General features: G+C 44.2%; 1 pseudogene; it reads left to right on the top strand.

Annotated features, from left to right (window-relative positions):
• Positions 1 to 5065: 5065 nt before the first annotated feature.
• On the top strand, positions 5066 to 8039 carry LOC142836823 (UDP-glucuronosyltransferase 1A8 pseudogene; annotated as a pseudogene).
• Positions 8040 to 11522: the final 3483 nt, after the last annotated feature.

The following is an 11522-nucleotide window of genomic DNA, read 5'->3' as shown; positions in this document are numbered from 1 at the left end:
AGAGAGCCTTTGTTTTGGCCAAGAAAAGATAAATTCTTTACTGAGCTGTGATTTATCATTTACCTCACTGCATATGTAATTTCTTCCTGGGTTAGAAAATTATTTTGTTCCAACTCACTAATTAGGAAACAAATCTATATTGGTGCCCTATTGATATGAATATGTAAACCTTTGAGGATATCACATATACATTCATAGTTACAAACTAAGTTTTACTCTTTATGTATGGTGTTCTCTGTGTGCATAGCAAGGTCATGAAATTAGAAAGGATAGGAACAAAAAACATTTTCCTTAGGAGAAACAAAACCAGTAAGTAATAATAGACATAGATATACCACATGAAGACACAAACGAGGATATCCAGGGGTACGAAGAGGACATCCGGAGGACAAGGGAGGGTAGCTGAAGAGAAGAATAAACAGAAAAAAAAGCCTGAAAAATTACAGAATACCACTGAATACTCTGTATGACAACTTTAAAAAATTGTTTAAAGAAACAAAAAACCTTCAATGTACATTTTACTGCTTTTGGAGATGTTTTTAAAAATGCATCAAGCATTAAAGCAGTCATCATTTTCTGTAGGCTGCGCTCCATAGGGGTAGACAAGTAGCTTTTCTGCATTTCAAGAATCACTGATAAGATAACAAGGATGCAAAGTCAGTGATTTTCTCAAGCAAAATAAAATGTAATGAGAAAAGAACACCACTATATAAAACTGGACAATACAAGCCAACAGAAAAGTAAGAGTGCTAAGGGAAAAGACAAGAATCAGAGACTCACTTGTTAGCAAGTTTAGGAGTTCCACAGAGGTACTACATGGGAGCCAGGAGGTAGTGGTGCATGCCTTTAATCCCAGCACTTGGGAGGCAGAGGTAGGTGGATCTCTGTGGGTTCGAGGCCAGTCAGGCCTTCCAGAACTAGTTCTAGGACATCTAGGACTGTTACACAGAGAAACTCTACTTGAAAAACCTAAATGAATGAATGAATAAATAAATAAATCACTAGAGAGGAAGCTATTGTGTCTGTTCAGAGGGCCTGGGGAAGGTCCTAGCAGGCCCTGTGCAGACTGCTTCAGCCTCGTCAGTTCATATGAGCTTTAGCAGGCCTTGTTCTCTGAGGGTCCTCCATTCCTTCTTTCTCCCAGACTCCTTCTGCCTCTCTTCCATGAGGTTCCCTGAGTTCTGACTGGAGGGATTGGATGGAGACATCTCACTGAGAGCTGTGTGTTCCAAGGTCTCTCTATGTAATGTCGTGCTGTGGGTCTCTGTTTTCTCTCCCAGCTGTTACATGGGGAATCTTCTCTGTTGATGGATGACTAAGCTACTGATCCACGTGTACAGCAGAATGTCATTATGGGTCATTTCATTGTTACTCCCCCCAACTAAGAACAGGAATACTTGGGTTTACCCTAACTGTCTGGACTTCTGGACACCTAAGCAGTGTGAGGTATGGGTTCCATCTCATGGAAATGAATGAAAAATGAATTTTATGCTCTGGTAATGCTGAAGCATGCGTGGGCAGCCCACGCATGGAGGTTCTGTTGAACTTGTCTGTGTTCATGATCTAAGTTAATGGGGAAGACTGACCAGGCAGTATCCATCTCATGGAGTGGGCCTTAATTCAAATCAGACATAGGTTGATTATTCCCACACGGTTGTGTCTCCATTTTCCTACTGTATTTTGTAGGCAAGACAGATTATAGGTGTAATTCTGACTAAACTGAGTATTTATCTGATCCCCCTCCAAATATATCAAGATTGGTTTCTTCTTTAAAGTATGCAGAGCTGGAAATTTAACTGTCAGGGTAGAGCTGTTGTATAACCTTTCAAGTTAAGAGGATTTTTTTTTTTACTTCCCCAGACAAGTAGTTCTAACTTCCCCAGTTCTGGAACCTGAGAAGGAGGGAGGCCTTCTACTTAGATTGGGTTACTGGCCATCTCTTTTCTAGATTATCATAGCTGTTGCCTGCTTTCTCCTACAGGAGCAATAGAGGTGGTAGTCTCTTAGTATGACAGCCAGGGTGTGGTATATTTTTAATTAATTATTTTTAGTTTATCCTCATTGGTGCTTTGCCTGCATGTGTATCTATATGAGGGTGTGAGAAGCCCTGGAATGGGAGTTACAGACAGGTGTGAGCTACCACATGGATGCTGAGAACTGAACTCTGCACCTCTGAATGAGCAACCAGTGCTTCCAACTACGAGTCATCATTCTAGCCCGTATCCCACTGTTTTAATATTTTTCCAGAGTTCAACTTCTATTTTCCTTATTAAAGGACAAATCTTTGCTTCTCTGATGTCCACACATACCTGCCCAGACCAGGTTGCTGGGTCACCTTTCATGGAGAAATGAAGATGTTTAGACTTCTCAGGCCATGCATTACTCACCCCAACATTTTTCTAGAATTGGCTGAGGTGGCATTTTTCCGCTTTGGGAGAGCTTAGTGGGGTGCTCTCAGAAATTGGACTGCAAGCAACAGTCTAAGGACTCAAGGTAGCTTTGAACCTCCCCTCCTGATAGAGAAGCCAAGTGAATCAACATTAGGGATAACCTATGGAGTTGGCATATGTGGCAGGCATAGTGAGGTACCACTGAGACATATAGGCTGTTCTCTATGGTCTCTGCCTTTTTGTTTCTGTCCTATTCCAGGTGGAACAGACAAGCAATTCCCACTCTGCTTCCTAAAGTCAGCTTTCTGGAAAGGGTCTTGGAAGATTAGGGAACCTTCATGAGTTCGTCTGGTTTCTTATTTTCTCATTGACATCATAGGCCTGGGACAGTTACTCCTATGTGCTGTGCTGTGCTGTGTGAATGGTGGATGCAGCGAGGGAGAGGCACATTTGCAGTAAATGATCTTATGCTTGTAATCTGAACTATGTTCAGATCTAGAAACCATGCAGAAATGTCAGGCCTGTGTTTACCCAGGGGAAGACAAGAAATTATACCAGTGAAGGAGATCTTCTGCCTCCATTCAACCAGCTCTATTAGAAGAGCAGAGAGCCGGGTGGTGGTGGCACATGCCTTTAATCCCAGCACTCGGGAGGCAGAGGCAGGGGGATCTCTGTGAGTTCAAGGCCAGACTGGTCTAGGAAAGCTAGTTCCAGGACAGGAACCAAAAGCTACGGAGAAACCATGTCTCGAAAATTAAAAAAATAAATAAAAAAAATAGAAGAGCAGAGAGTCTCAGCAGCTGGATTGCCTCAGGCTTAGCTTTTCCCATGGCTCCTACAGGTTTCCCAGCCTCCTTCCCTCTGTGTGTGTGTGTGTGTGCGTGTGCGTGTGCGTGTGCGTGTGTGTGTGTGTCTGCTGCTTGCCTCTCGCTTTGCCCAGGCAGGCAGTCTGCAGGTGGTGCCCGTGGATGGGAGCCACTGGTGAGATAGTCCTTCAAAGTTCCTGCATCATGAAAAAGTCTGCCAAAGATTCTGTAAAACACAGAAGAAAGTGACTGATAAACTGTCAATATAGGTGGAACTGTCTTTGAAATTTCCTGCTACATATAAAAGTCTGTCAGATAGTATAGGCCTGTAGGCTGAAGATGGGTGCCCAAATGGTGTGGGAGGTCCTTTTGTCTGTGTGTTGCTTTTATTGGTTGATGAATAAAGAAACTGCCTTGGCCTGTTGATAGGGAAGAACTTAGGTAGGCGGGGAAAACTAAATGGCATGCTGGGAGAAAAGGAGGCTGAGTTAGGAAGAAGCCATGGAGGTGCATGAGACTGATGTTGGGAATTTTACCCAGTAAGCCACAGCCATGTGGTGATACACAGATTAATAAAAATGGGTTAAATTAATATAAGAGTTAGCCAATAAGAAAGTAGAGCTAATGGGCCAAGCAGTGTTTTAATAAATACAATTTCTGTGTGGTTATTTTGGGGCTAATCTAGTTGGGTGGCCAGGACAAACAAGCAGCCTGCTGCTACAGATTGGTGTCCAATGTGGGGCTTGAACCCACAACCTTGAGATTAAGAGTCTCATGCTCTGCCAACTGAGCTATCCAGGCAGTGGTGGTACATTTCTTTCATCCCAGCACTTAGGAAGCAGAGGCAGGTGGTTCTCTGTGAGTTCAAGGCCAGCCTGGTCTATGAGAGCTAGTTCCAGGACAGGCTCCAAAGCTACAAAGATACCCTGTCCAGAACCTACGATCTAATCATTTTTTTCATTGACCCAGTGAGGTGAAGAGGTGAGCCCTGAGGGGCTCTTACTTCTGGTGCCAAACACCTGCCCTTGTGTAGGCAGGCATGACCTGTTCTGGGGACAGTGCCAGGTGGGGAGTTTGACTGGGGCGGTACATCTTTCAAATGGTAACGCAGGTGTCCTAAGGTGAGCTCAGGGAGGACAGAAACCTCCCGTGGAGCAGAGGGGCAAAAGCTCACTTGATCTTGATTTTCAGTACAAATACAAGCTGTGAAAGTGGGCCCTCCTCCTACAGATTGGCGCCCAAAGCCGATTTGGCTATTACTCAGATAAAAAGGGTTTATGTGCTGCACACTCATTCTTGAGGTTGGAGTGCTGAGCAAGGTTCCTGCCTGGTGGCCCCAGAGTTGGCACTGGTGGTGCTTCCACCATTTTAAAAGTGGGGAGAGGTGGAACCAGCATCCAGAACCACTGCAACCAATTTGGTTACCATTTCAGAGCTCTTCAAGACTTTGGGTGACTTTCCAGGCAGCGAGATGTCTCTGCCAATTCTAGAGTTTTAAAAAGTTGCTTACAATACACTTCCTGTTTACTTAGGTAATATTATATCCTTCTGGAGTCTTTGATGGAATTAAAGAATAGATATAGTTTTCCTTAGTTATAATAAAAGATAAATGTATATAAGTATTGTAACTATAATCCTTTCTTGATACCTGTTTTATTATATGTAATTTTATTATGTAAAAATTAAAATCTTTTTTATTTAGACAGAAAAGGGGAGGTGATTTGGGGTTCCCCTCTGGATGCTGTGAATACCATTGGTTAATTTGAAAAAGCCACTTTGGGCCTATTGCAGTGCAGAATATGGCAAGGTGGAAATTCCAAGCAGATAGAGGAGGAGAGAGTAGGTGAGTCAAGGAGACAGCATGTTAGCATGTTGCCACCAGAGGAGAAAGACGCCCATGCACCTGTACCAGTAAACCATGATCCTCAAGGTAAAATACAAATGAATAGAAATGGATTATTTTAAGATGTAAGAACTAGCTAGAAGTATGCTTAAGCTATTGACCAAACAGTATTGCAATGAAAACAGTTTCTGTGGGATTATTTTGGGTCTGGGTAGCTAGGAAAGTGTAGGCCTCTGTCTATACTTCCTATGGTCTGTTTGTCACCTTCTGGTTCTTGCCTACTGTCATTAAATTTTGTTTCTTATATTCTGATAGTTTATTGAACATTTTTATGACTTTTATTCTAAATTCTTTATCAGTCATTTTATGGATCTCTAGTTCTCTGGTGCCCCCATTGGAGTTTTCTGAGTTTCTCTCAACATGCCACAGGTCCTTGGTTCTTTATAATGTTAATATCCTTGTCCTGGAAAACAAAAACCTTCTGATGTGAACTTGTCTTGACACGTGTCCTTTGGTAACAACAGGTCTTTGCTATGCATTCTAGCCCGTAACTCTGGAAGGACCAGTGTACTCCCTGAGCAAGAAGGACTTTTATGAGCTTTCTAGTTGACTAAGATGCATGCTGCCTCCATGCTGATGTTGGGTGGGGCGGTTGGCAGGCTTTGCTGCTGGATGAGATGCTGGTTGGGAGGGGGCGCTACCGTGCGGAACTGCTGCCTGGGCATTGTGACTGCTTTGTTTAATCTGTTCTGAAGATCTTCTCCCTGGCCAGTTGAGTCCATTCTTTAAGATCTTAGGCAGGGCTGAAGGCTCAGTTCAAGAGTTCAGCAGAGTTGCTACTCAATAATGTGGGGTCAAAGGCTACCTTCTTATAAATATATAATGGGGGAAAAATTGTCTATGCCAAGTGGGAGATGTGGCATAGAATTTTGCCTGAGCTGAGTGCCTTTGAGTTTCTGAGGTCTATCTACTATGCTCCCGTGAAGTATGCAGAGGTGTGAGTCTCTCTGCCTGTGCAGGGCCAACTGGCAGGTCTTTTTGACTGAAGAGAGCTCCTGATTGACTTTCACTAGAAGGTGCCACAACCTTCAAGCTGCATCTTCTCATTCCAAATAACCCTTTGAAGAGAAACTCTTACTAGTGTTGCCAGCAGCTTTGTTCTTGGATGGTTTGAGATCTGATCAAGTTGACAGCCAGGAAGAATGATCACAGCCGTCCCGCACACTCTTCTAAACTAGACCGTGAGCCATCCCCTTGTCTATGTAGGGAAGTTAGATCACACTCTGAGAAGGGGTAGAAACACAGAAGTATAATAAGTGACGCTGACTCGAATGTCTTCCTATGCCTAAGAGGGTGACTAGGCTGGTTTTGTAGATGGGCTAGGATTTAGCTGTTATCTCTGGACAAGTTCAATAGCTGGCTGGGAGAAGGTGCCGTGGTGACCTGTGTACAGGTCACTAAGACTCTGACTTCCTTTCTTTCATTCAATTTCACTCCATGTGGCATGACCATGTCCTTTCTCCTAGTGACCCCCCTGTCCCCAGTGATGTCACTGAGGCAATCCTCCTAGGAACTCTGGGAACACTAAAGACTTTGTATTATGAGTGCCAGCTCACTTCTCTGTCAGCACGTCCTTGCGCAGGGTAAATGATCTCTTTATCAGCATTGGCCTGATTTGGGAGCAGGGATTGAGTGACCGGACCTGAGTAAGACAATTGTCCTTTTCTTTCTTGTTTGAATTTTGTTGGGTCCCTAGAGGACAGGCCTTCGCACCCCCACGTGATCTGTTTTGCACTCTTGTGGTTGGTTGTTCTGAAAACAAGAGTAAAAACAGGAACAAAACAATCTGTTGTTTTCAGCAATGTTTCTAAAGATGTTTACCCCTTCAGTGATGAGCTTCTTGTTTTTGCTGGCTCGGCCTCCCCTGCTGAGGGCTATATATACCCTGTGAGAAAGTGAAATAAAGGCTTCTCTGCGGAACCTGAAGTTGTGCTGTGTGTTAATACCGACGTCCCTCTCTCAGAACTACAGTTGCCATGGCGTGGCAAATTTCATTAAGTTCTGTGAACCACTCATGCTTCTTGAGCATGTCTTCAATTGTAAGGTCAATTTTTCTAAAGGGGGGCAGGGCCCAAGTCTTCCCATAGCAATAACCATACAGATATTACCCTAGCCGTTTCGCTTTGTTTTGATATAGGGTCTATTATGTAGCTTCAGCTGTCCTGGGACTTACTATGTTCACCGTGCTAGACTTGAAATCACAGAGATCCTCCTGCCTCTGCCCCTCCCCAGTACAATGACTAAAGGTGTGGCACCCTAGCTATTTTTAATCTTCAAAAATGTTCACCTGAGTGTTCCCCAGTCACCAAGAATTGAGCCACTACTTCAAGTTTTTTGCTCACAATCAATGGAAAACTCAAGAAGTAGGAATGTTTTCTCTGCTAAAGAATCCAGCCACATATTTCTTTGAATTACTGTTTCCACATTGTAGGAGTTTGTTTAATGACAAGAAGTTAGCGGTGTACTTGATGCAGAGTTCTTTTGATGCTGTGTATCTGGATGCTTTCGATGTGTGCGGCTTGACTGTTGCCAAGTACTTGTTGCTCCTACCTGTGGTCTTCGGCAGGGGAATATTTTTGTTATTACCTTGACGATGGTGCTCAGTGCCCCAGCTCTCCTTCTTATGTTCCCAGAGGTCTCTTGAAACTCACAGGCAACATGAATTTTATGTAGAGTGCAGAACCAACTCTACTACATGGGGGAACATGCATTTTGTCCCTATTTTTTTTCAAAACTGCTACGGAAATTGCCTCTGAAGTTCTCCAGACTCCAGTGACCATGAATGCCCTTTTCAACCCAGTGTCCATTTGGTTGTTCCACAGAGATTTTGTGTTGGATTTCCCGAGACCTATTATGCCCGACATGGTCTTGGTTGGTGGGATCAACTGCCACCAGGGAAAGGCACTCTCTAAGGCATGTTGTCTCTCCTTCAGCACATGAAGAGAGACCTGGCTTTGGATGATGAAGTTATCCCTTACTGAGCTGTGGGCTGTCACTCACACCTGTCGTTTCCGGTTTTCTTTTAGTTCTACATTTTCATCCCAGTTCTACACCTGTCACCTCAGTTCTACAATTGTCATTTCGGTTTGTTCAGCACAGTCTTTGACAGGTCACACAAATTGTGCAGTAGTACGGCTTGTAAACCTTGCTTGCTGATAGGTGTGTGGCCTACGGACATTCTCAGCATCACCAGGCTGCGTTTAATATTGTTTTTGGAAATAGAGGGAGAAGCACAGTAAGAAATGAAGCTTCCTTTCATTCATTCTCATCCTCTACCGTTTTCTTGAAAACGCTGCCAGGAAATTCGTGTCCTCAGTTTTTCAGGGTTACTACATAAATAGCATAAACACTAAGAACTATTTTTTTAAAATAAGACCCAGTGCCAGCCAACACGCATGGGTTCACTGTCCCTTCTCACCTTCCAGCCAGTAGTTAGCATCACAACACTAGATGTATCCTATTCTCCCAGAAGTTCTTTCTGCAGTTTCTATTTGAGACTCTCAGACATGTGTAAAATGTGTTTTGACCAAATCCACCCACACTCTATACTCTCCAACTTCTTCCCTACCCTCAGATAACACATGTGTTGATTTAAATGTCCTTCTAACACACAAATACTGATGGATATTTAATTCCAGATAGGGCCGATCATCCTAAGTCCTTTCTGGTTTTTTTTTTTTTTTAAATACAGGGTTTCTCCGTATAGCCCTGGAACTCACTCTGTAAGCCAAGCTGCCCTTGCCTGCCTCTGCCTTCCGAATGCTGGGACTAAAGGCTTGTGCCAGCATGGCCTGGTTCCTTAGTCTGTTCTTAATCACAGAGCACTTCCTAACCCCGCTATTATCTCAGCAGCACAGAGACCCAGGAGCAGAGTGGCTGGGTCTAGCTGTGCACTCGCTACATTTTAGTGCATTTAGATAATTGCTTTCAAAACTCAGATCAAACTTGAGGGTTTGGTCAGCTGTGTGTGAGAGTTCTCATTTTTCCATGCCCTCTTCTACTCTGGACATTGTCCAAATGTTAAAGTCTTCTTAATTTTGGTGATGAAAAATTCTGTGTAGCTGTTCTAGTAGGCTGAGCAAGTCATGAGGAACAAGGCAGTAAACAGCATTCATACAGGGCTTCTGGTTCAGTTCCTGCCCCTAGGTTCCTGCCTGGAGCATAAGAACTTTTTATTTATTTGCAAGTACATTTAAATAATAAGGTTCATTTATTTTTAAAATATTGTTTTAAAAATAAGCAACATCTTTTGAAACTCTGAATAAGACAATTAGGAAATAAAACACACAGGACTATATTATAAAATACACACAGAAAAAGAAACAGAGCACTTGACCATAATTCATTTGAGTTCTATTTTATTTTATTTTTAAAAATTGTATTTAATCTGTATTGATGTTTTGCCATGGGTGTTGGCTGTCCTGGAATTGGAGTTACAGACAGTTGTGAGCTGCCATGTGGGTGCTGGGAATTGAACCGGGTCCTCTAGAAAAGCAGGTAGTGCTCTTAACCCCTGAGCCATCTCTCTTCAGCCCTTGAATCCTATTTTAAACAGCTTACAGCAGCAGCACATTCAAGGCTTGTGTTATAGGCTGTTTTAGGGTTTATGCTACTGTGATGAAAGACCATGACCAAAAGCATCATTTTGCTATGGGAAGCAATGAGGCAAAAAAAATAGTCGAGGGGCCCAGGCTCCAAAAATGAATGCATGGCTCAGTGAGTGCAGTGCTAAGGGAGAACTTGAGAAAGGACAGTCATGTGAGAGGCACTAGCTCAAAAAGGGAGCAGTATCTGAGGGGCCCCAGACCCCATAAGCGAATGTAGCACTCAGTGAGTGCAATGCTGGGGAGAACACAAGAAAGGGTGGTTGTATGAGAGGCACTAGGCCAAAAGGAACAGTCTCCCCACTTGTCCCAGTGGACTGATGGAAAGTCGGGAAGTAGGCTGCTAGAAGGCCCAGATTTAGGATTTTTTGCCCACAGCGCAACATTGGTAGAAAGAGGGCTCCATGAATGGAAGAGACAGATTCTGCTGCTGCAGTGGGAGGCAACACAGGAAGAGGAGAGCTCCGGCGAGCAGAATGCCCTTTAGGCTGCCAAGCAGGGAACTGAAGTCCAGCTCACAAGACAGAGCAGGAAACGACAGCGACAAAGGGGGCGGGGGAGAAGTATAGGGGGAGAAGGCAGAGAGGCAGAAGTTGCCTCTCCAGAAGAAGGGCAGAGAGACAGAGAGGAGGGAGAAGAGTAAGAGGAATTTAGAGACAAAAACATAAGTAAACCTCAAGACTAGGCAAGGAATACCTAGTAAAGATGGTGGGACTAGGTCAATTGACCTGCCCTTATTTAATATGACAGTGAGATCACCTGACCTTTAGTGACAATGGTGGTGAGGTCACCTGACCTTAGTCAAAATGGCGGCAGTCACATGTTGTATGGGAAAACCATGTTTTTAGAGCCACAGGAGTTTTAAATATAGTAAAAATGAGAGACATAGAGACCATGTAGAACATACATTTGGATTATATCCATGTGGCCACATCATTCACATATTTTTTCATACATGAAGTAGAGAGGAAAATCGCTCAGCACCTTAAGCAGCAATGCTGAGCAGCAGCGCCACCAGCCTTGGTAGGGAGCAAGGGCTAGAACTGGAAAAACCTGCCTTACGGATCCGACTAAAACTGCCAGTTTGAGGGACCAGCGGCAGCAGTGGCAGAGAAAGAATACAAGGAATAGGAGCAAGAGAAAAAGCGTTCCCAGGTGTGTGGAGAAGGGGCTGCCCAGGGAAAGGAAAAGCAAACGGGCTGGATGTGCTGGAGGCAGGACACGGGCAGTCGTGTTTGCTGGTAGAAATTGGAAAGAAGCTAATGGGAACCTTACCATTTGCAGCACTGGAAAGTGGTCAGAGTCCAGGGTCCCCACATGTCCTCAGCCAGCCTGATCGTGGGCGGGAGGGAACGTGGAGAGAGCCTGGCTAAGTTAGACACCAATCTTATTCTTTTGTAAAGATATAAGGATGGGGGGAAGGCCGGTCCCATGAGGGGTAGCTTGGTCCCGTGAGGGGCAGCAATGGGTCACCTGAACTGGGTGAGTCAACTGAGCAGATACATCATGCAGAGAGAGTTTGGGTATAGAGTTTATTTGATGGATTATGGAGGGAAAAAAGGGGGGGAAGAAAAGAGGAAGAAGCAGAGAGATAGAAGTGACGGGGGGGGGAGAGAGAGAGAGAGAAAGAGAGAGAGAGAGAGAGAGAGAGAGAGAAAGAGAGAGAGAGAGAGAGAGAGAGAGCAGAAGTTACCTCTTCAGGAGAGAGACAAAATGAGAAGCACAGTCTGGAAGAGGTGGGAGAAACACTTGTCTCAGCAGAGGGAAGGATGAAGGTGGGCAGGGCTTGTCTCTTAAAGGGACAAGATATCCAGGTGAC

The sequence above is a fragment of the Microtus pennsylvanicus genome, chromosome 17, assembly GCF_037038515.1.
Source record: "Microtus pennsylvanicus isolate mMicPen1 chromosome 17, mMicPen1.hap1, whole genome shotgun sequence".
Lineage (NCBI taxonomy): Eukaryota > Metazoa > Chordata > Mammalia > Rodentia > Cricetidae > Microtus > Microtus pennsylvanicus.
The sequence above is the reverse complement of the archived record's forward strand: the minus strand, read 5'-3'. Positions and strand labels throughout refer to the sequence as shown.